At 40.1% G+C, this 6,235-nt stretch overlaps 1 protein-coding gene across 1 annotated transcript in view; it reads left to right on the top strand.

Annotated features, from left to right (window-relative positions):
- WDR43 (WD repeat domain 43) overlaps nt 1-6,235 on the top strand; it is a 58,437-nt gene that overhangs the window by 427 nt on the left and 51,775 nt on the right. The gene's annotated exons all lie outside the window — the stretch shown is intronic.

Genomic DNA, 6,235 nt, shown 5'->3' with positions numbered 1-6,235 from the left:
CAGCCCCGCGTGCGGCCTGCCGCGAGGGCAGTGAGGGAGGGCGCAACTCGACTCGGCCGGTCGCGTATCCGAGCCCTGCCGGCTGGCTCTGTGCGGCCTGGGCCCCACTCTTGACGGGCAGCCATGTTCGCCAAGTCTCCTGGTCCCCCTGGGGCTGCTTGTTTGTGCCGGACCTTGCTCATCAGAGTCCTGGTTTTTGATAGAGCCCCATCTTGGGACTATCTAACTTTCCTCTGTCTCTGATCCAGCTCATCGGTTTTGCCCTGGGCAGTTGGTGTGGACTAGTCTGTACTTGCTTCCGGACCTTCCCCCTCCTGCCCCCCCCTTTGGGTGCCGGCTCACCACGTGTTCTTGTCCACATCCAGGTCGTGGGACTCTCAACTCTTAACTTTTGCCTTTCCCAGGCACTTCTGGATTCTCAGCTTTTTGAACTCGCAGCTTTTTAATTTTAACATCTGCTCGCCCCTCCCGCCCCGCTTTCAAGCCCATCACACCACTCCCCACCCATCCCAATCTGAAGTCTGTGTTAGGATGTGGAAGTAAAGTGAAGTAGTAGCTTGATTTAGTGAATGTTTTATGAGGCCAGATGAAGTTACCCTTAGATGGAAAACTGCCGAGTTAGGCAAAGCTTTTCATTGTTAGGGACCCGTGTCAGGTAAATGCCATTCACAGTTGAGTCACTCAGCTCCATCTCTCTTAACTCAGCACGCACGTGGTTATTGCATTCATAGAGTAGCCAAACCGAATCACTGCAAAGTGATTTGGAAGCATCAGGTATCCTGAGGTGTGTGGTGTGAGCTGTTTCAGTATGGAGAACTGCAAAAGCTCGTATTTAGGATAGATCTTACTCTCTTTGACGACCTGGGAAGCCTGCTAAATTTTTGGGTTGGGAGAAGGGATACATCTAAGTTGCTATGCTTTGGGTATGTTCAGATATTTTTCATATTTTAAGCTACGTTTTCATAGTTTGTTGATTCATAAAATAAACCTATTAGGGCTTATAAGTCAAACACAAAACTTAAAAAAATCAGTTTTTGTTGTTAAAATTACAGTGCTCTGCTTATCTTTTGTTTTCAAAGTTTTCTGTGCTTGTATTTTAACAGTCCTGTAAAGTGATAGTAGTACTAATGCTGAGAGAAATACGGAGCAGTGGTTAGGTAGGTGCATGGACCCGAGCTAGCTATACTGTCTACATTTGATTCCAGCCTCTGCTTCATAGTAGTAATTGCGCCTCTGGTTCCTCATTTATAAAATGAGGATAATAATACCTACTTCATAGAGTGGTTGTGAAGATTAATATATTTAATAATGCAGAGAACACTTAGAATAGTTCTTGACAGGTAAGTGCTTTAAGTGTTAAGTATTATTAATGTCTGATATTTGTATGGTTAGTCCTGAAATGTTGATAAGGAAAGAACTTTCTGCCTTGTTTAGGGGGAAGAAACAGAAACTCTGGGAAACTAAGCAACTTGAATAAAGTAAAAAATGGAACCAGGATTAAAACTCAGGTCCTTGAGAGCCCAGTTCTTGATTATCTGCCAAAAATAGTTAATATTAGGTTGGAAAAAATGTCACCCACTTTGCTTTTCTCTTGACTTTCAGTTGCATTGTATGCCCAAGAGAAGTTTCCTAATCTCATATTAAAAGTCATAATTTTGGATTATGTGCAACACTATGGTAAATTAGAAAAATAACTGGATTTGAGTTCATAACCAAGACTCAAAACTTGTTTAGTCATATTGAGCAAGTTGTTTTAATTTTGAGGACCTCATTGACAAATGAGAGTTGAGCTACATTAAACAAATTTTTTTTTTTTAGATTCCAGCGTCGTTTTACCTGAACTCTCTCCTTTTAACCACATGACTATGGAATCCCCTGAAATTACTGCGTTTAAAAAAAAAGATTGAAAATCAGAGCTAAGAAAGGTGAATGACTTGACCCAAGTCTTAATAATCAATAAAGGAGTGTGGCCTCTGGAGTCAAGGTGCCCTGAACTCCTGGTCCAGTGCCCTAATTTTGTTACTCTTCAGTCTTGAGTCACAGAACTGAGAGAGCTGGAAGGAATGTAGAGACATTCCCTACTTTGAGGGTGTGTCCTCTTGGAGCATCAGTTTGACTTAAAAACTAAGGAGAGGCAGTTTTCTTGTATTAAAACAAACTTGCACATGTATTACAGTATAAAATTAAAAAGTCGTATGTGTTATCTTGGAAAAAAAGGCACATGTTAAGGTGCTCTCATCTTATTAAACCGTTCCTTTTATTTTATATCTTTGAGGCTTAGTGTATGAGGCATGGAAAGGGTATACTCTGAACCCACTTTCCAGCATTTTGTTAAGGTCCTGGTATATGATGACATATAGTACTCTCAAATTTGAAATAGAAGTAACGTCACCCACCTTTTAGGATCCTCAGGATCAAATTAGACAGTGTATGTGACTGGTGTAGCATGGCCTAGCATGTAATAAGTGGCTTAATGTTATTATTGAATGAATCTGGGCTCATTTTACCATTTAATATGGCATTTAATATGGTAAATCATTTTGTAAGAAAAGTAGTCTACCTTTGGTTTAGTAATTGTCAGTTTGCTACCCAAGGACAAAGTGTGATGATGATAACTCATCAATGGAGAAAGATAGTTAGTGTTGGGTTTCTTGGGTAACAGGGGTTAAGTTTGTGGTTCACGAGTGTTTAGAACAATTAGATTCTCACCTCTTGTTGGTCACAGAATGATTACAGTACTTTGCATTCATGCCACAATAGTTTTTAGAGGGTTTTCGTATGTTATGTAGCTGGGCACTCCATTTGGTCTTTGGAGCCAGGAGTAAGAGGACCTTTAATGAGGACAAGAAAATAGGAAAGTGCAAAAATACAAGTGGATGGACTCTATCTAGATGGATGCTATTTTTTTTTTTTGGAGACGGAGTCTTGCTCTGTCGCCCAGGCTGGAGTGCAGTGGCCGGATCTCAGCTCGCTGCAAGCTCCGCCTCCCGGGTTCACGCCATTCTCCTGCCTCAGCCTCCCGAGTAGCTGGGACTACAGGCGCCTGCCACCTTGCCCGGCTAGTTTTTTTTGTATTTTTTAGTAGAGACGGGGTTTCACTGTGTTAGCCAGGATGGTCTCGATCTCGTGACCTCGTGATCCACCCGTCTCGGCCTCCCAAAGTGCTGGGATTACAGGCTTGAGCCACCGCGCCCGGCCGATGGATGCTATTTTTAAGAGTTCCTCAAGTTTATGTGTGTAAACTGAGGCAGAAATGTTAATTATATTCTCTACCAAAGCCACACAGTACAGTGGCTCGGCCACCTAGGAACCGATGCTGCTGTTTGTCTTCAAACTTTTGAAAGTCTTCCAACTTTTCTGCTTTTCCTTCTCTAACAGACCTGTCTGCTACTGGCTGTCATAGTAAATGTGTTTATACTGCTTTGCTGTCACTGCAATTAGGATGACCCTGTACAGCTTAGTACTTGTTGAATGAAGCACATGGCATTTCAGACATTGGACAGGATATCTGAGCTGGGTGTCTGCATTACCATCCCTTAGATGTAGGACAGTTCACATGGGCTGTGCAATGGTCTGTCTTGAGGTCTTGCTAACAGTTACACTTCTTAAGAAGTAAAGGTTGCAGATAGATCTGATTGGCAGAAATAGAAGTTTCTGTGTATTAGGACTTAATTGATTTGTTATAAATACTGTATGTGATTTTATGTAAAAACTTACATTCAGTGGCAGTGAGGTAGATCAAGAAACTTACATGCAGTGGCAGTGAGGTAGACGAAGAAATGGATTAGGAGACTAATTGCAGAATGAAACTTGAAACTTGGCATACTTTTTGGTGTCTAGAGTTCAGTATTTTTCAGAGCAGATTTTGATCCATTAGTGAAGTGTGTAATAAATTTAGTGGATTGTAACATTAAAAAAAAAAGAATTGAAAGTATCAGAGTACTGCTAGCCATGGGAAGCTTCTCTGTAAAACTTGTTTCTATACATGTATTTTTATGAGAGTGTAGTGACTCTGCATGTAAAACTCCTTTCTCTGGGATCTCAGTCTGAAAAGTCATTACTTTAATTACTGTACAAATTCAGACTTCTCATAACCCGAATGTGCTTTTTTTCTGTCTTCATCCCATCTGTACAACTCCTTGCTTTTATAAATCATGCACATGTGCCATTCAGATTCTCCCTCAGCCTTATTGTTTCTGGATCAAATGCTGATAATGGATCAAATGCTGATAAGCTTTTCTTGTAAGACAGGTTTCAGTATTATTCATTGCTTAACTCAGTCTCTTCATGGTGGAAAAGACGCCTTAGTCTGAGAAATCACCTCCTTGGGATATTCACTCCTGGTGCCTTCAGGAATTGAGATTTTCCAGTTACAAATATATGAACTAAATTTTTTATCCTACCTTTTTATTACTTTATATATTTATCTGTATAATCTGTGCTGGGCATTTAAGAGGAAGCACAACTGACTGACTAAGGTGTAAAAGAAGAAATACGTTTCATATTTGCCGTATCTAATGGAGGGTATGACGTGTGTCTTAAGGGAAAGAAATTTCCGTGGAGGAGGTGGTATTTGAGGTGCGCCTTAAAGCATGGATAGGATTTTTAACTAATGAAAATTGACGTGAGTAGGAAAGGTCCCCTCCCAAGTGAAGGGAAAAACAAAAGCAAAATGGGAAAATGTGTGTATAGGGAGTGTTAATGTAAGGGCGGGATTGGAGATAAGACTGGAGAAGGTGGGTTGAAGGCAAATTGTGGATGCTTTTGACTGCCATAGAACTGTTCGTATTGATTTATTCTCTGGAGAGTCATTGAAGTGTTTTGATTTTGTTTAGATAGTAAATGCCAACAGAAGTTTGTCACCTATAATCAGCACTAAACTCTTGGTTTCAAAAATGTTTAGTATGGGTAATATTTGGAATATTAGTTTTCATTAAAATGTACATTGGTTATATACACTTCTGGTCTGATTGATGTGTTACCTTTTTAGGTATGCTCATCCTGCTGAATAAAGACTATCCAACCTGAAAAATAAATGAGTTGTGAGTTCTTTGAGTTTAATAAACTGGAGTATTATTTAGGTTTAGACCGGTGATCCTCAAAGTTGATCATAAATCCTGTAGATATTCTTTCTGCCTGCCCCTGCTTGCTTGTACCAAAAAATACAGAGATTTGCAGATGCAGAAATTAAGGCTTTGACTATGTTATGTTTGACATAGGCTATGTGAATTTCTAAAATTATTTTTGTGCTTTTTAATGGAAATTCAAATTGTCTATAAAGCATATGCATATTTGGGCTTATCTTTGTTTCACACATTGAGAAACTTCCATTTAGATAGCTTTGATTTGGGAAAACCAAAGGTAGAAGAAAGATTTCCTGGAATCTTTTTTTGTTTTGTTTTGTTTGAGACAGAGTCTCTTGTCGCCCAGACTGGAGTGCAGTGGCAGGATCTTGGCTCACTGCAACCTCTGCCTCCCGGGTTCAAGCAATTCTCTGCCTCCCAAGTAACTGGGATTACTGGCGCCCACCACCACTCGCAGCTAATTTTTTTTATATTTTTAGTAGAGACAGGGTTTCACCATGTTGGCCAGGCTGGTCTTGAACTCCTGACCTCTTGATCCACTTGCCTCAGCCTCCCAAAGGAGTGAGCCACCGTGCTCAGCCTTCTTGAAATCTTTTAAAAAAGATGAATCTTTTCCTGCTGAGATGGTACTAGGTTGATGTACTTCCGCCCACTTTCCTTGCCTGAAATGGGTGTTTGTATTTATAACCTTATACAGAAATTATATTTGCCCCTGAAATCATTCAAAGGTAGTTTTAGAAATTCATGTAACTGAAGCGGGTACCTAGAACACTGCTAAAGCTGAGGTTTCAATGTTTCAACAAATTAAATAAGACCATCAGACTTCTTGTACTTTGGCTTTTAATTGTAACTTCTCTTTTGTGTTTATTAATACATTTCTAAGGACTTGCAAGATGTGTATTATTTTTCCTGTAAGTAGAAGGTTATCTTTTTTTGTTAGACTGCAGTTTGTTAATCTAAGTGTGTCCAACGAGTCAAATTCTTTAAATGTAACATCCCCCTAGGATAACTAAAATAAAAAAATGGGAAGTGCTCTTTTATTTTTATTTTTTATTTTTTTTTGAGACCGAGTCTTGCTGTGTCTCCCAGGCTGGAGTGCAGTGGTGCAATCTTGGCTCACTGCAAGCTCTGCCTCCTGGGTTCACGCCATT

The sequence above is a fragment of the Colobus angolensis genome, unplaced genomic scaffold (genome assembly GCF_000951035.1).
Source record: "Colobus angolensis palliatus isolate OR3802 unplaced genomic scaffold, Cang.pa_1.0 Scaffold413, whole genome shotgun sequence".
Lineage (NCBI taxonomy): Eukaryota > Metazoa > Chordata > Mammalia > Primates > Cercopithecidae > Colobus > Colobus angolensis.
The sequence above is the reverse complement of the archived record's forward strand: the minus strand, read 5'-3'. Positions and strand labels throughout refer to the sequence as shown.